The following is a 17,764-nucleotide window of genomic DNA, read 5'->3' as shown; positions in this document are numbered from 1 at the left end:
ACTCATGGATGTGGCTGTGCCGGAGGACAGTGAGCCTCCTCTCTCTACCTCCCTAGCATGAAGGTTACAAGCATGAACCAGCATGCCAGCTTTAAATAAACACACACACACATTCATTTATCTATGTACTTTTTATTATTTTGGGTGGATGCACATGCGTGTGCCACAGTGCATGTATGGAGGTCAGAGATGGCATGTAGGAGTTGGGTTCTCTCCTTTCACCAGGCGTATCCCAAGGATCACTTAGGTGTAAGGCTTGGTTGCAGCCACCTTACAGCCCGAGCACCACTGGCTCATTCCTAGCTTTTTATTTTTTTTCAATATTTATTTATTTGTTTATTTTATGTATATGAGTGCTTTGTTTTTATCCATACCAGAATAGGGAAACAGATCCCATTGCATATGGTTATGAACCACCACGTGGTTGCTGGGAATTGAACTCAGGACCTCTGGAAGAGCAGCCAGTGGTCTTAACTGCTGAGCCATTTCCCCAGCCCCCTCCTCGCTTCTTTAAACATGGGGTCTTGGAATCAAACCCAAGCCATCACGCTTGCAACACAAACAGGAATTCCTCACAGTCTTTGCCTCAATTTTTCTAATCTATTTGTATTGTTAGTTACAAACCGGAAGCATCATGTCTTACATGAATGAAAGATAGGATATTTCCATATATGCTTTTGGTTACTCCTAGGACTGGAGAGAATGGGTAAGGAATGAGAGAGAGCAAGAGAAAGGAAGAAGAAGAAAAGCACAAAACAGCAGAGAGTTGTATTTGATAGACGCAGACAGGTGCTGTGGCAAGACTTGTCACTTCAGCAAGCGAGGGAAGCAGCAAACACGGCGTGGGAGGATTGAGGTCCAAGCCAGCTCCCATGTCAGGGCAGAACCAATGGAAAACAGAGAGTGGGTCATGGAAGACAGAGGTTTTAAGGGGTGACAAAAGCAAGACTAATGCAGCAGGCTCCTACGGCTCAGTCCTGCTCCATGGAACATTCCACACTCCCAAACACACATGGGTCACGGGGTTCTTCTCGCAAGAGTGCCCTGTCTCTTCCCTGGCATCAGTGTAGGACACATTGTTAGCAAATATCTCATCAGAGTGGCCTCAGCTAACTCCATTTCCCCGAGGGCCAAAGACACTCCAGCTGACCGTATGGATTCAAACAAGCAGTGGGCAGCCTCAATCCAGCGTGCCCAGAAGCACAAAGTGGAGTTTATACTCCATGATGACCAAAGTTTCTTGCAACCATTTGCTGTGCCAAAACCTTGGCTTTCATTCCTCTCTTGATTTTTAAAGCTGGTCTTTGAACGCTACTCAGCAGATAGTTGGTCCTTTTGATGTTCAGCCCTTCTATGAAAAGGATGCGTTATTTCATTTTCTGCAACGGTGGCCAAGCCTGCTCTGTATGGGAGGAGGCAAGCTGTTCGGGCATTTGTGACCACACGGGAATGAAAGCTGTTTTTCTTTGAAGATTCAAAGTTAATATGTCAATTAAATTCCAAGGAATTGTGCGTCAGGCCTTGAAATGCAGAAGCTAAGTTAGGAACCTCAAAGCATGGGGTTAGAAAGACATTTCTAGAAAGATAAATGAATCTCAAGGACTGGCCCTAGTGGGCAACTTTCTTTCTGTTGTTGTTGTTTTGTTTTGTTTTGTTTCTAGTGTGTATGTGTTTGTGTGCGTGTGCACGTGAATGTGCGTGGAAGCCAAAGGTCAATGGAGAGTGTTTCCCTCTGCTGCTCTCCGCCTTCTTTCCTGAGACAAGAGTCCACCCATCCAGTGAGATCAGCTGAGTTCCAAGCTCCAGGGACCCTCCTTGTCTCTGCCTCCCTAGAGCTAGGGCTATAGGCACACACCACCATGGTTGGCTTTTGTGTGGGTGCTGGAGATCTGAACTCCAGTCTTCATGCCTGCCTGGCAAGCACTTTACCAACTAAGCTGACCCCTGCCCCGAAAACCTTTGTTGTTGCTGCTGCTGCTGTTTTGTTTTTCATTCTTGTCTCCAATTATCTAGCTTGGTCCTCTTCTCATTACAGGAAAACTCAAAAAGGAGTACTTTGGTCATGTCTGCCAAAGCAAGACCACGTAAAAGTCATGTTTGGTTATACAGAAACATTATAATATAGCCTTTTTTTAAACTAAAAGGCAGTTTTGTCTGAATAGTCCAGATTTCACTTGTATAAAATGAATAGTCCAAATTTGACTTGATGAATGTTTTAAATGTTAACTTGATAAATGTTTTAAATGTGTGTCTAACTGGGGCCCAAGGGGAGGGTGCCAGCTCTCAACACATTCATCAACAGTCCAATGCACTCGGCTGAGAGCTAAGCAGTCGGGAGGCAGAACAGTTTTTAAAATGCCAAAACTAGTATATAAAACAAACCTGTAAAAAATGAACTGAAAATAACTCCCGGAACCCCACGGAGGAAAGAGAAAGCTGACTTCTGAAAGTTGCCCTCTGACCTCTGTGTATACGTTTGTGGCATACACATATGCTCATATACACCTAAATAAATGTACTTATTCTTTAAAAAAAAGAATTAACTGAAAATTAAAGTAAATGTCCACATAGACTATGAGTTTTTAAGAGGTTTCTTCAAACAAGACAAAATCCCAGCAGGGGGAAAGGCAAGTAGACACAAAGCCACTCCTAACCAAGAAACTGTTTGCAGTTGAAAGAGAAAGGGAAAATCCTTTTTCTCCAGTGGAGTGTCACTGGGTATACCAACCACACTGTATGGCAGACCTCGTGTCCAGGAGTAGTTAGCCAATGTACAATAGGCTGACTCCATGATTTTATTGAGTTTATAAACGTTTTTGTATTTTGTTTGTTCATTTTTTTGGTTTTTTGGGTTTTTTTTTGTCTTCTTGGGGTTATTAGTTTTGATTTTATTTTGAGAGTTTTGATTTCTTTTTTGAGAGAAAGAGAAAGAATGTGTAGGTAGGGAAGTGAGAGGATCTGGGTGAAGTTGAGAGAGAAGAAAGAAAATGATCAAAATATATTGTATGAAAAATGAAAAAAATAAATCAGAAAAAAATTAGTTTTGTGAACTTTCAAAACGCCTCCCTCAGGGTCTGAGAGATTCCTCAGTGAGTGAAGTGCTTGCCATCCAAGCATGAAGAAACCGTGTGAAGGCAGACACAGTGCCGTAGCATCTGTAGTGATAACCCCCCTATACAGAGACATGAGGTAGAGACAGGAGAATCCCCAGAAGCTCATTGACCAGCCAGCCTTGTGTAGACATCAGTAAAACAACAAAGAGAACCTGTCTCCAACAAGGTGGAAAGCAGGAATTGGCACCGCCGAGGCTGCTCCCTGTGGCCTTCGTGTATCTGCATTCACAGACATGAATGTGCACACACCATACCAAAAAGCAAAAAATAGAACAATAAAGGCCCAAACCAGGGCTGCAAAGATGATTCAGTTAGTAAAGTTAAGTGCTTGTCTTGTGACTGAGTTCAATTCCCAGGACCCTTATAAAACATCTGGTGCAGTAGTACATGCTTACGGTCCTAGTGCTGAAGAGGTAGGAACAGGTGGATCTCCGGGTTCAGTGGCCTACGAGTCTAACCTATTTAGCAAGTTCCCGGCCAGTGGTAGATCCTGTCATGAAGAAGCTGGACAGTATTCCTAATCCTGATACCATACACATACACCTGCACACACACACACACACCTGCACACTCCAGCCTCCACACACACACACACACACACACACCTGCACACTCCAGCCTCCACACACACACACACACACACCTGCACACTCCAGCCTCCACACACACACACACACACACACCTGCACACACACACACCTGCACACACACACACCTGCACACTCCAGCCTCCACACACACACACACCTGCACACACACACCTACACACACATGCCTGCGTGCACACACACACACACACACACCTGCACATACACACATACCTGCACACACAGGAGAATGATCCCACACATTGATAATAAAGAGAAAGATGAGATACGTGACCATATTTTTATTTTGTTTTATTTAAATAACTTTTTTCATTTATTTTACATACCAATTGCTGTTTCTCTCCCGATCACCCCCATAACCATATTTTTAAATAAGCATAGTCAGCAAAGTCCACGAAAAATTTCAAGTGTCTTTTACTATTCTTTATGCCATCATATTGCTCTTTCCCATGGGTTTCCCTTACAGGCATCTGCCATTCTCGATATTTTTATTTTTAAAACTTATTTTTGTTCAGGGGCACTATCCCTTTGTGGGTCTATCTGAATCAGGAAGTCAGGGCGCTTGAGGAAAGCATGGGTCAGTCTGAGATGAACAGAATTTCCTTATCGTCAGGGCATGCCTCTGCCCAGACATTTCACGGAAATGCTGGAGAAAGTTTCTTCACTCTGGATCCTGCCTGTCGACAGCAAAAGGGGAGGGTATGAAGACAAGCCCAGGCCGAGTTTCCCTTTTGGAACCAGACTTCATTAGATCCGGGCTAACTTCGGCTACTTTTTCCCCTAAAAGTTTAAGGAGAGGTTTGCTCTATGTCAAGAATTGCAAACCCTTGGACAGGACTGGGAGATGGCGCCGGGAACAAGGCACTTGCCCTGCAAGCGTGAGAACCAGAGTTTGGATCCTCAACTCCCATGAAAAACAGAGCAGGTGCTAGGAACCCTGGCACTTGGGAAGCTGAGAAAGGGCATCCTCAAGACAAGCCGGCTGGCTACACTAGCCAATCAGAGAGCTCTGAGCTCTCTTGAGAAACCCAGCCTCAGAAAATAGTGCAGGAATATACCAGCAGCAATCTTGGGGTCTCTACATGGGTGTTCACATGTACACACACATCAGTTTGCATATACATATATCCATACACTTGTGAAGTGAACATGAATATACACACATACATCACGCATACATATGCTTTTTTAAAAAAAAACCTGAAAAATTTAGATGGAGCTAGGGAAATGGCTCAGTTTGTAAAACAACTTCCACACAAGCAGGAGGTCCTGAGTTTGATCTCCAGAAACCATCTAAAGAAACTGAATCTGGTGGTGTGTGCTGGTAATCCAGCACTCGGAAAGTGGAGGCAGGTAGATGTCTGGGCCTTACTGGCCAGCCAGCCTAGCCAAATAAGTAAGCTTCAGGCCAATAAAAAAAAATCAATGTAGATGGTATGTCTGAGAATGCTAACCAGAGTTAGGTCTGGCTTCCATACACATGCACACACATATGCGTATACACACAGGCACACACACATGCATACACACACACACACACACACACACACACACGGACAGATGGACGGACGGACCTCAAATATTAGGAATAGAAGAAAAAGATGATGGAGACAGGAAAGACAGCCTGTGTGTGAAGCAAGCTGCTTCTTTCAAGGCCTTCTGCTGTTTCAAGAAAAAGGATAATAAACATATTTAGTGGCAGCCCAGTGACAGGGTTACACATTCAATAAATGTTTTTAAGCAGCTATCGTGCGGAAGAACTGTTCACAGAACGAAGCAAAGCAGGTGTATCTAGTACGGAAGCTAGGGCTTAAGCAGCAGCCGCAGTTAAAGGTGGGGGTTGTAACCCAGCAGTAGAGTGTGTGTTTACCACTGGTTTCCACCCTCAGCCCCAAAAAACCAGCAAGCAAAACCCTCACACAATTAACTGTAAGGAGGACCACCAAACATACTCCAAAATATCACGCGAATGTCCCAGGCAGTCCAGGTCTCCACAGTCCACGTTTCTCTCAACAGGACTGTCATCAACACTTATACAAGGACGGCTCAGCAACACTGGTTCTGACTTTTTCAACTCCACAGTCTTCCCCAAACAGTCCAAAAGCACAAAAGACACATGGTCAGGCTTACGACAGCAACACTCCACTCTCAGTACTGACTTCTGCCCCTGGTTGCCGTTTCCCATTGCTGTGAGAAAACACTCCTAGCACAAGCAGCTGGGATGAGGATAAGGTTAATTTTATCTTATACTTTCAGGTCACAATCCATCTTTAAGGGAAGTCAGGGTAGGAGCTCAAGACAGGAACCTGGAAGCAGGAACATGGAGAGGTGCTGCTTCTGTCTTATTCGGGAGATCATGGTCAATATTTTTCTTATACAGTCCAGACCCACCTGCCTAGGGATGGTGCCACTGACCCTGGGAAAGGCCTTCCTACATCAATCATCAAGCAAGACAGTACCTCACAGACATGACCATGAGCTAGTCTGATTCAGCAATCAGTGCAAAGTGAAAACACAGGCAACAAAATGGCTCAGTGGGTACAAGTGCTTGTGACAACCTGATGACCTGAGTTTGGTCCCCGGATCCCCACATGGTGGAAGGAGGGTGCCAACTCTTGCAAGTTGTCCTCTGACATCCACACTCACCCTAAGGCACATGGTTGCCCACACTAGTTTAATTTCTTCGTTCTGATAAAGTTAAGCTTATGGGAGAAAGGAGCTTATTTCAGCTTGTAACTCCAGCCCAGAATTGTAGGGAAACCAAGTCAGGAACCTGAAACATCTGGTCACATCACATCCACGGTCGTCCGCTGCTTGTGCATGGATCTATTTCTCCACTTCCATTCAGTTCGGAATCCCTTGCCTAGGGAGAGATGCCACCTACAGGGGGCTGAGTCTTCCCACATCAACTAATGTAATTAAGACAATTCCCTACTGTAAAGCAAAGGATAATGAGCCTATAGTCCATGACCCTAGAGAAGCTGAGTAACAAGGTGACCCTAAGAAAAACATATATAGATCCTCCTGGAAAGGAGAAATAGATAACATCACCTGACAAAATTGGGAGCATAGGGGTGGGGGGAAGAAGGGAGGGTGAAAGGGGAAGAGTAAGGGAAAAGGGGAGGAGGGAGGAGAACTTGAGGGAATGGGATAGTAGAGATGGAGGAAGGACAGAGATGAGAACAAGAAAAGAGATATCTTGATTGAGTGAGCCATTATGGGGCTAGCAAGAAACCTGGCACTAGAGAAATCCCCAGGAATCCACAAGGATGACCCCAGCTAAGACCCTAAGCAATAGAGGAGAGGGTGCCCGAACTGTTTGCAGGATATGCTGGTGTGGTAGTTGCACAAAAGCTGTGGGACTAGCCAATGACTATCTGCTTGGATTTAAAGGTCCACTCCATGAGATGGAACCCTTGCCTGATACTTCTTGGGTGGCCAAGAACCTTAAAGTAGATGGGTCATGGTACCAGAAGAAAACCAAATACTATTGTTCTGCTAACAGAACATTACAATAAAATAACTTCTAATGACATCCTGCTATATCCACAGATCAGTGTCTCCTGACGTCATCGCCAGAGAAGCTTCTTTGTACAGTTGATGGTAACTCATACAGAGTCTTACGACCGGACAGTGTTCAGAGAGTGAGAGACCTTGGAACATTCAGTCCTAAATGGGATGTCTTCATTAAACCCCTCCACTCAGGGCTCAGAGAACCCTGCTGAAGAGAAGATAGAAAAACTGTAAGAGCCAGTGGGGAGGACAGCAGATACCAGGGAAGCAGTGCCTTCTGGGCACAGCAGGGCTGACAAACATGAACTCACAGAACTGTGGCAGCATGCACAGGGACTGGGCAGGCCCAAGCCAGGTGGGATCCCAACATGGAGACAGGAGGTGGATATGAGCTGCCATCCCTAACCCAGAAGCTATCTCCAATTGACAGTTGCACACAAAAGAAAAGTCAGTTGTCTCCAAAAGTGTCTCACTGGGTATACAAACCACACTCAAAGAAGGCCTCATTTCCAGCAGCAGATGGCTATGGTGGCTTGAAAGAAAAGGTTCCCAAAGGGAGTAGCACTGTTAGGAGATGTAGCCTTGTTGGAGGAAGTGTGGTGTAGGAGGTCCTTTCGCCTATGTGTTGATTGTATTGGTTAACGAATAAAGAAACTGTCTTGGGCCCAGTCACGTGGCAATACACAGATTAATAGAAATGGGTTAAATTAATATGTAAGAGTTAGCCAATAAGAAGCTAGAGCTAATGGGCCAATCCATGATTTAAATAATATGGTTTCTGTGTGATTATTTCGGTTCTGGGCAGCCGGGACAAACAAGCAGCCCCCTCCAACAAACAGGCTTTGAGGTCTCATATATGCTCAAGCCACACCCAGTGAGTTCACTTCCTGTTACCTGCAAGATGTAGAACTCTCAGCTACCTCTCCTGTCTGGCTGCATGTGCCATGTCCCAACATGATGATAATGGACTGAACCTCTGAAAATGTAAGCTACCTCCTCAATTAAATGTTCTCCTTTATAAGAGGTGCTATGGTCATGGTGTCTCTTCACAGCAATAAAAATCCTAACTAAGACAATGGCCAATAGAAAACAAACTTAGTGATGTTTTTATAGATTTTTTTTTATGTCTCATATTGTTTGAGCATTTTTTGTCTTCCTTGTCTTTTGCTTAGTATTATGGCTTCCGATTTTGTGTTTTATGGACTTTGCGAGTGTTTGTCTCTTTGTGTGTGTGTGTGTGTGTGTGTGTGTGTGTGTGTGTGTGTATGTGTGTGTGTGTGTGCTTCTTGTGCCTCTACTGTTGTTTTTACTTGGTTGGGTTTTTCTTCCTATGTTTGTTTGTTTGCTTAGTTTTATTCTGGTTTGTTTGGGGTCTTTAAGCCTTTTGTTGTCTAAAGAGGGAAAGAAGGCTTAGAGTTGAATGGGTAGAGAGGTGGGAAGGATTGGGAGGAAATGAGGCAGGGGAAATCAGAATAGCATATGAAAAAATACTTTCAATTTAAAAAACAAAAAAGAAAAATAGTTGCATTTACCCACCTAAAGTCTAACTGCTTAAAATCCACAAGCATATTTGTAACAACCTGAGAAATTTTCTTCTTGCCAATAAAATATCTTTGCTCTTTAATTTTTTTCAGAATTTTATTTTATCAACATTATTTATATACACTGTTGTTTTATATATTATGTATTTCTCTTTTGAATCTTCATTGTGATTTATAAAGCAGCTTTACTGATGGAATTAAATCAATGGCAAGCAATATATACTTATTCTACATATATACTGCTCTGGCAGAAGCTGAGTTTAGTTCCTAACACTCATGTGGGGCATCTCTAGAGCAGTGGTTCTCAGTCCTCCTGATGCTGCAACCCGTTAACACAAGTCCTCATGTTGTGGTGACCCCAACCACAAATTATTTTGGTTGCTACTTCATGACTGTAATTTTGCTACTGTTATGAATCATAAAGTAAATAGTTGATACGTGACCCCTGTGAAAACGTCATTTGACCCCAAAGGGGCTACAATTCACAAGTTGAGAACCACTTTCTAGGGAACTCGACACCCTCTCTGGCCTCCACAGGCACTGCACACACACACACACACACACACACACACACACACGTACACATTTTTTTAAAAAGAAACTTTACTGGGCTATAACTCACACACCATACAATTCACCCATTCCAAGTGTATGCTTCTATAGCGCTTACCACAGCTCCAGAACAGGGCCTCCATTACATAGTCAGTTTCAGAACGGTCATACCCCACAATCTCCCCAGCCCATCAAGTTTCAAGAACCATTCATTTCCTCCTGTCTCTAAAGATTTGCCTATTTCAGGGTTCAGCTCTGTTGTCGCAGATGTCAGCACTTTATTTTGTATACTATATTGTATACACTGCGCAATCTCCTGGGACTAAGTTTCAGTTTCTTCAAATTAGACGGGGGTCCATAATGGAATCAACCAATTTCATCCCTGAGTATTTACCCAGAGAAATGAAGTATGTAAATTGTAGAGAAATATGTAAATTGTATGTGCGCGTGTGTGTGGAATGGGAGCATGTGTGATGTGTAGATATGGTGTACTATCCCCGTGCAGGCACAAGTGGAGACCAAAGGTTGATATCAAGATGTACCCATCAATTGCTACTCAAATATTTTTCTTTTGAAACAGGTTGACAGGTCTCACGATATAGCCCTAGCTGGCCTTGAACTCATAGAAATTCACCTACCTCTGCCTCCCCAAAGTATACTCCACTATGTCCAACAGAACATGGGGTGTGTGTATGTGTTTGTATCTGGGTGTTGTTTGCATGTGAGTACAGGTGGGTACATGCTGGCATAGATGTGAAGGACAGAGGACAATCTAGAATAGCTGGTTCTCTCCTTCCATCATGGGTTCTGAGGACCAAACTCAGATTATCTAGCTTGCCTAGGAAGCACTTTTACCTCTGAGCCATCTCAGAGGCCTGCTTCAACCTTACTTTTTGAGGTAAGGTCTCTCTAAAGCTGGAGTCCGCTATTTCCAATAGACCAGCTAACCAGAGCTCCCAAGACCCATCTGTCTCTACCACCTTGTCACTGAGATTGCAGGCACATGTAGTCATGTCTGACTTTAATGTGTGTGCTAGAGACTTTTGTAATACAGCTTATTTTATTTTTAACAAAATAAAATATAATAAGATAAAACAAAAGCTACCATATCGAATTGGACAAGGCAAACCAAGAGAAGAAAAAGAGCCCCAAGAGAGGTCACAGGAATCAGAGACCCGCTCATTGACACATTCAGAAGTCCCATAAAAATGCTAAATTGAAAGCCATAACATATACACAGAGGACCTGGTGCAGACCCTAGTGGCCCTGTGTTTGCTGCTTCAGTCTCTGAGTTCATGTGAGCTTTGCTCACTTGGTTTAGAAGGGCTTATTCTCGTGGTGTTCTCCATGCCCTCCAGCTCTTCCATCTTCCTGACTCTTATCTGCATGGTTCCCTGAACTCTTATGAGAGGGATTTGATGGAGACACATTTAGAGCTGTGTGTTCCTAGGTCTCACTCTCTGTGAAATGTCCGACTGAGAGTCTCTGTATTTGTTCTTATCTGCTGCAGGAGGAAACTTCCCTGTGAGAGGGATCTTAACTCGGTTCCTTGGGCTTACACAGCAAGCACTTACGGCCACTGAGATATTTCCCCAACTCCTCTATTTTCATTAGTCAAAACCTGTAAGTAATCCAAGGTCCTTTGGCGCATGCACATATGAAGAGTTGTGGTATATTTATACAATGGAATGTTCCTCATCAGGGGCGCTGGACAAACGAACAAATGCAATAATCTGAGTGAATCTCAAATGATTTCTGCAAAGCCCAACCAAACATGAGGGCATAGAGGCTAACAGTTAGGAATTTTCCTAACGCGAGCTCTCCGCCAACGCAAAAATCCCAATCAAGCAAAATGACGATGAGCCGAATTAAAGGAGGTCCAGGTTTAATGGGATTTCTGCACTCTTGGGTGGCCCTGAGGGAAACCTAAAGGCCGCATGTGGGGGAGGGGAAGGCCACAAAGGGACTTCCCAGGGAGCAGTTTAAATACACTGGGGGAGTGGTCAAGATTATGTGAAATCCTAGCAAATGAATCTAGCGACAAAATAAAAAACCTTGGGGCTTGCCTGAGGATTATGTGGGGAGACACTGCAGTGGAATGAGTAACAGCGTTAGGAAGGTGGATGAGGAAGACTGGCTGCAATGGATATGCTCACTGTCTTTACTGTGGGCAGCGTGCACATATGTGTGTAAGTATGTGTGTGCACACATATATGTATGTATGTACATGTATATGTGTACTTGTATAAATACATATATGTATGCCAAAATATCAAAATGGGGGCTAGGATGTAACTCGGTTGATAGAGTGCTTGCCTAACCTGCTTGTCACCCTGGAGTCCATCCCCAGAGCTACATAAACTGGGTGTCACGGTGCAGACCTGTAACCCCAGCATTGAGGAGCCAGAGGCAGGAGAGTTAGAAGATCCTCAGAAACACAGCAAATTCAAGACCAGACATGGATACACAAGACCCTTTCTCCACAGAAAAAAATCAAATTGTGCATTTAATTATATGTAGTGTTTTGTATGTTAATTACACCTCAGGAAAATCTTCCCTAAGTATATATACCAAGATTCAGGAATTTTGAATTTTATAGAATGCAAACATTATTTTGCTCTGGGAAAAATGAAGTCATTCTTTTCCTATCTAATCATCTGTTTAGTTCCCCTGTCTATCGTAGACTACTGACATTCTAAAACCATTAGTGATAAATACACTCATCATATCATATTTTTGTTCTCTGAATTGTTCTTTCAGAAAAATGTATATTTTAGGGCTGGGGTATAGCTCAGCTGACAGAATGCGTACCTAGCATACATTAGACCCTGAGTTCCGTGTACCAAATAAGCCTCCAATGGTAGGACATACCTGTAACCCAAGCACCCAGGAGCTAGAGGAAAGAAGATAAAAATTTCAAGGGAAATGGAACCAGGAGGATTCTCAGTTCAAAGTCAACCTTAGTTACTCTTGAAGCGATCTTGTCTCAGGGTAAAAAGGAAGGTGGGGAAGGGGAGGGGGAAGCAAAGGGAAAGAAAACAGGGAGGGAGAAATGGATGCTGGGTTCTGTAAATGACTGAAGGTCGAGAGTAACCTCTCCTTAGTCAAAAGACAGCACACATTTCTACAAAAGCTGCTTTGTATCTCCCCTCTCTACGATCTTGGTCTTGCAAATGTCAGCTCCCAGAAACAGAAATTGCAGAGTTTCTGAGTATTTCCCAGAGCATCTGGGCTGAAACGTGATGTTGGATGAGACAAGGATGTGCCGACCAAATCTTGATTGTGTGACGAGAATCTAGTTATTTGGCAGCTGCATAAAACAAATGTGGCTTTTCAGAATTCTAAAAATGAAAACAAGAGGAGATGACCCGTTGTTTCAGGCACCGTCTGAGTAGCACGAGGCATCCTCAGTGTAACCGCATGTCGATTCTGAGCACGTGGGCCTTTGTTCATTTCCTTATCAATCACATGCCCTTCCACCTTTGCAGGCTTCCCCTGGAGATGTGCCCATGACCTCTTCACTAGGGTTTTCTCATCCCAGGGACAGCTCTCCCTGAATTTACCATGTTCCAGCCTCTAAACACCATTAACTTAATTGTGTTTTATTCAATGACACGGAGAAGGAAGAATGGAAGATTAATAGGTTGTACACACGCTCAATAGATAAAAAAGATTAAGAAAGTAGTGCTTACTTTCAGATGCTTTCCTTTCTTTTAATTTTTTTCTTATGTAGGGCGTATGCATATGTGTGCTCATGTGTGCACATGTTTTGGGGGGCAGAGCTGATAATGGAGCCTTCCCTAGTATTCTCTGCCTTATTCACCATGGTAGGGCCCCTTGGTTGAACCCAGAGTTCACTAACACAACTAGTCTGGTTAGCAGCTTGTTCCCAGGACCCCTGCCTGTCCCTTTTGAGCACTGGGATTACATGCCTCAGTGTCCGACAAGGATTTATGTGGATTCTGGTGATGCGAACTCTGGTTTCCACGCTTGCTAAGCATCCGACTCAATACTTCTTTTTTTTAATGTATGAATGTGTCTATCTGTCTATGTGTGTGTGTGTGTGTGTGTGTGTGTGTGTGTGTGAGAGAGAGAGAGAGAGAGAGAGAGAGAGAGAGAGAGAGAGAGAGAGAGAGAGAGAGAGACTCACGTGTTTATGTATTCATGCGAAGGAAAAGGATCAACACTGTAATCAATTTCTACCTTCATTTTTGAGACAAGACCTCTCATTGAACCCAGAACTCAGCAATTCAGCTAAGATTGCTAGTTAGTGAATCCCAGGGAGCCTCCCATCTCCTCCTTCCCAGTGCTGGGATTTCAGGTGTGCATTGCTGTACCTGGCTTTCATGTGTATGCTGGGATCCGGCCTTTATACTTACGGGATAGTCACTTTACTGACTGAACCATATCTCCGGACCTTATTGTGTCTCAAGTCTACTTCATTGCATTGGGAAGGAAGAGAGAAGGACGAACAGATTTTACACATACTTAGTAACACAAATTGTTCACTGTGCCTTCTGTTTCAGGATTATGTTGTTCAACTGGACAAAATGAAGCTAAAGGAGAAAGGTTTATTCTGAGTCAGTTTCAGTCCACAGTTGCTTGGCTCTGTTTGAGTGGAGATTGGTGTCATTTGGTGAGGAACGGCATCATGGTGAGGGGAGCAGGGTTGTTCATTTCAGAATGACCAAGAGGCAAAGGGTGCCAGGGACCTATTAGCCCCTTGAGGGGCATACTCCCGGGAACCATTAATTGCCTCTAGATGCTCAGGAAATGGCAGGGCCTTATTGGCCCCTTCCCCATGACAGATTGTTGATGGATCAGTCTTATGCATGTTATTACTGCTTCCATTCAGAAGCGTCAATCATGTCTTGCCCAGAGACAGTGTTCCACAGCACTCCAACCCTTCCTCTGGCTCTCACATTACTTCTGTCTCATCTTCCCCATTACTGATTTGCTCTTCATGGCTTGCACAGCCTGCTTTCTTATAGAACCCAGGACCAGCCCAGTGATGGCACCACCCACAATGGGTTGGGCCCTCTCCCATCAATAACTAACTAAGAAAATGCCTTACAGCTGGGTCTTATGGAGGCATTTTTTTCTCAACTGAGGTCCCCTTCTTTCAGATAATTTTAGTTTGTGTGTCAAGTTGACATAAGACTAACCAGCACAGTATCTCATACTGGTCTGGAATTCGTGGCAGCTGGGCTGGATGGCCACAAGCCCCAGGGATCTGCATCTCCCCAGTGCTGGGACTACACCATGCTTGGCTTCTAACATGGATTCTGGAGAAGGAACTCCACCCCTTATGCTTGCACAGTGTCCTGCTAATTTCATATCAGCTTGACACAAGCTAGAGTCATCTAAAAGGAGGGGACCTAACTGAGAAAATGTCTCAATAAGATCCAGCTGTAGAGCATTTTCTTAGTGATTGATGGAAAGGGCACAGACCCATTGTGGGTGCTGCTATCCCTGGCTTGGTGGTCCTCGGTTCTATAAGAAAGCGGGCTGAGCAAGCCAGTAAGCAGCACCCTCCGTGGCCTCTGCATCAGCTCCCACCTCCAGGTTCCTGCCTTGCTTGAGTTCTTGTCTGACTTCCTTCAATGATGGACTATGGAAGTACAAGCCAAACAAACCCTTTCCTACACAACTTGCTTTTGGCCATGGTGTTCATCATAGCAATAGAAACCCTGACTAGGACACACAGTAAACACGTTACCAACTGAGCCATTTCCTGAGCACTGACCTTTTCCTTCTTAGTTGTTCCTCATCCTGTCCAATCTCTGCCCAGCCCTCCTTATTCTAATCAGTTTGGAGTTCTGTAATAACTTAACAGAATTTTGAAGTTCTTGCAAATTTAGGCACCTGAAAATGATGTTCTCTATACATTGGTTAAAAATGATGTAGTCTTCTCAATTGGTTCTTTGATTGCATGCTCAACTCTGAAGAAGCTTTGAAAAGGCCAACACTATTAAAGCATTTATTTCACTCCCCCCCAAATACACCAAATAAACCCTTTCCTCCCCGACTTGCTTTGTGATCATGGTGTTTCATCACAGCAACAAAAACTCTAACTGAAACAGGTAGTACCTCAAAAAAAAAAATTGGGCAGCATTCCTGGACCACACCCGAGGTTGTCCTCTGTCCTCCCCACGTACATGCACACATGTACCCAACACATACATACAGCCAAGGGAACACAAGCACACACATAGGCATGAAACAAAAACAGGAAAGAGGGAAAGAACAAAATAAAGATAGTTTTAGAAAAATTGGTCTAATGGAATTGTTCTAGGTAAACTTAAGGCAAATTAGCAGCAAAAATATCTGGGTCTCTGTGTGTGTATGTGTATGTGCCTGCATATCTGTGTGTGTGTGTGTGTGTGTGTGTGTGTGTGTGTTATCAACCTTTACCTGATGTAGTATTGTCATTTGTCAATCTGTTTGTGTTGATTTCATTGGTTAATAAAGAAACTGCCTTGGCCCATTTGATAGGCCAGCCCTTAGGTGGGTGGAGTAGACAGAACAGAATACTGGAAAGAGGGGAAGTGGGTCAGACGTGATGAAGCTCCAGCCCAAGATTGACATACACTAGAATCTTCCTGGTAAGCCATCACCTTGTGGTACTATACAGATTATTAGATATGGATTAAAGCAAGACGTGAGAATTAGCCAATAAGAGGCTGAAACTAATGGGCCAGGCAGTGTTTAAATGAATACAGTTTCTGTATACTTCTGTGTAAAGCTAGCTATGCAGGAGCTGGGTGGGACGAAAAGCAGGCCTGCCCGCAGCTCCTTCTACATTTACCCCTTCTTAAAGATATATTTCAGGGGACTTAGACAAAAATTCAGGTAATTTGGGTTGGAGAGATGACTCAGCAGTTGAGGGCACTGACTCCTCTTCCAGAGGACATGGGTTCAATTCCCAACACGGACATTCCCAGCTCACAACTGTCTGTAACTTCTGTTTCAGAGGATCCAACACCCTCACACAGACATACATGCAAGCAAAACACCAACATAGAATGCACCAATGCAAAAAAAATTAGGAAATTTTACAAAAATACATACAGGATAGAATAAGATTTAAAATAAACTGGTGGGTTGGGGTTAGAGCTCAGCCATGGGACATTTTCCTAATATGTGTTCTGTGTTCAATGTCAGTTCCACAAAAATAAAAAAAAAAATAAAGTAAGTTGGTTATTTAAAAAAAGTTTGCAATAAAGTTGGAACAAAGAAAAATTATGGTTACAAAATAAGGCAAAATGGAAATTGAGGCTATTATAGAAATTTCATGCCATGAGGGGAATTTATCCTGATACATGAATCATTGCAAAGTGAGGCAAAAAAAAAAATTCTCAGGATAAATGTAGAAGCTCCCATTGCTAAAAACAAGGAAAGGATTCGTGCTCTTTGATGAGTACTGAGTGTCCCCAACAGCATCAGCAGATGCTTGTAATGGTTGGGGAGGCATGATCAGAACAAAACCAGAAAACAACAGGGTCCAGGATCAGTTTCCACCTGGTGTAGACCATCTCGAGGACCATTCGGTTTTCTTAGACAGTTTGGATATATTTGTTACTGAACATAGTTTAGTGTGGTGTGGAACAGCACAGTGGAAGCCCTCAGCAATTTGGGGCCTACCATTTGCCCAGGGAATCATGATTGGGGAATGTTTGACCCCACAGCCACCAGGTATGGGCCACTGATAGCCTAAGGTGCTCTAAGTCATCGGCATTAAACTTGATGAAGCCTCACTTCTTTGAGCTATGGCTTCTGTCAAGCAGGGAAGTTGGACTTGACTCTATGCAGGGCCTCAACCACCTGTTCTTTATTCTACAACTTGGTGTGCATTGGCATGATAACCTGGCCAATATGTACCCTGACCACTGTACCCTGGAGCTATCCAAAGGCAGCTTGCATAACTGTTTGGAGCCTGGGGTAGGAACAGCATTGAGATCAGAGACATGACTATCCAATAGAAAAGTATCTCCAAGATTCCTTAGGGCAACTTATATTGACAGCAGGCTGTGTATACCGTCATAGAGGCTGCTATTTGCAGTCATTGCCCACTAGGCCCCCATGAGGGAAGCAACTTGCTCATCTTAGTTGACTGCAGAGAGATAAATATTTCTTTGCATCTCTAGATGAGATAAGTATTAGTTACTTTTCATTGATAACATAAGGTTATATTGCCAAGCCAAGATACAAATTTTACATGCTTTCATGGGATCAAAAAAAAAATCATGCTGGATTTCTGTGATGAACTAGATTGAAACAGGTAGGAAGTTGAATCCATTCATCTTCTCATGGTAATGCTTTCAAAATACACAATATGGTGTGGTATCTCATGCCTTTAATCTCAGCTCTCAGGAGGCAGAGGAAGGTGGATGTTTGTGAGTTCAAGGCCAGCATGGTCTACATGAGCAAGTTCCAG

At 43.6% G+C, this 17,764-nt stretch overlaps 1 non-coding gene across 1 annotated transcript; it reads right to left on the bottom strand.

Moving 5' to 3' along the window:
- Positions 1 to 17,311: 17,311 nt before the first annotated feature.
- LOC142859227 (small nucleolar RNA SNORA70) lies at positions 17,312 to 17,446 on the bottom strand. The gene has a single exon (XR_012912142.1). It is a non-coding gene; the product is annotated as a small nucleolar RNA SNORA70 (small nucleolar RNA).
- Between the last annotated feature and the right edge of the window lie 318 nt (positions 17,447 to 17,764).

This window comes from Microtus pennsylvanicus, chromosome 10 (genome assembly GCF_037038515.1).
Source record: "Microtus pennsylvanicus isolate mMicPen1 chromosome 10, mMicPen1.hap1, whole genome shotgun sequence".
Classification (NCBI taxonomy): domain Eukaryota; kingdom Metazoa; phylum Chordata; class Mammalia; order Rodentia; family Cricetidae; genus Microtus; species Microtus pennsylvanicus.
The sequence above is the reverse complement of the archived record's forward strand: the minus strand, read 5'-3'. Positions and strand labels throughout refer to the sequence as shown.